This window comes from Acanthisitta chloris, unplaced genomic scaffold (assembly GCF_000695815.1).
Source record: "Acanthisitta chloris isolate BGI_N310 unplaced genomic scaffold, ASM69581v1 scaffold13367, whole genome shotgun sequence".
In the NCBI taxonomy this organism is placed as follows: Eukaryota; Metazoa; Chordata; class Aves; order Passeriformes; family Acanthisittidae; genus Acanthisitta; species Acanthisitta chloris.
Window position 1 is genome coordinate 22,652 of NW_008684367.1, and position 246 is coordinate 22,897.

The window sequence follows — 246 nt, forward strand, 5'->3', positions numbered from 1 at the left end:
GACTATCTCTCTGTGCTATAAAAGGAGGATTTGGAGAGAATTTGCTTAAGCTGTAGAGCCTTGAGAAAGGGTCAATCTGGGTAGCTGCTCCCTGCAAATACAACCTGGCTGCCCTGCAGCCCTGCGAGCTGGTTTTTGTTCCCCTCCAAGGACATATGTAACATTTGCAAGTCTGTAAATTAACCTTGGAAAAAAAATCATGTCCAGTATATTTTTCCACTTGACCTGTGTTTTTGGGGGGTGATT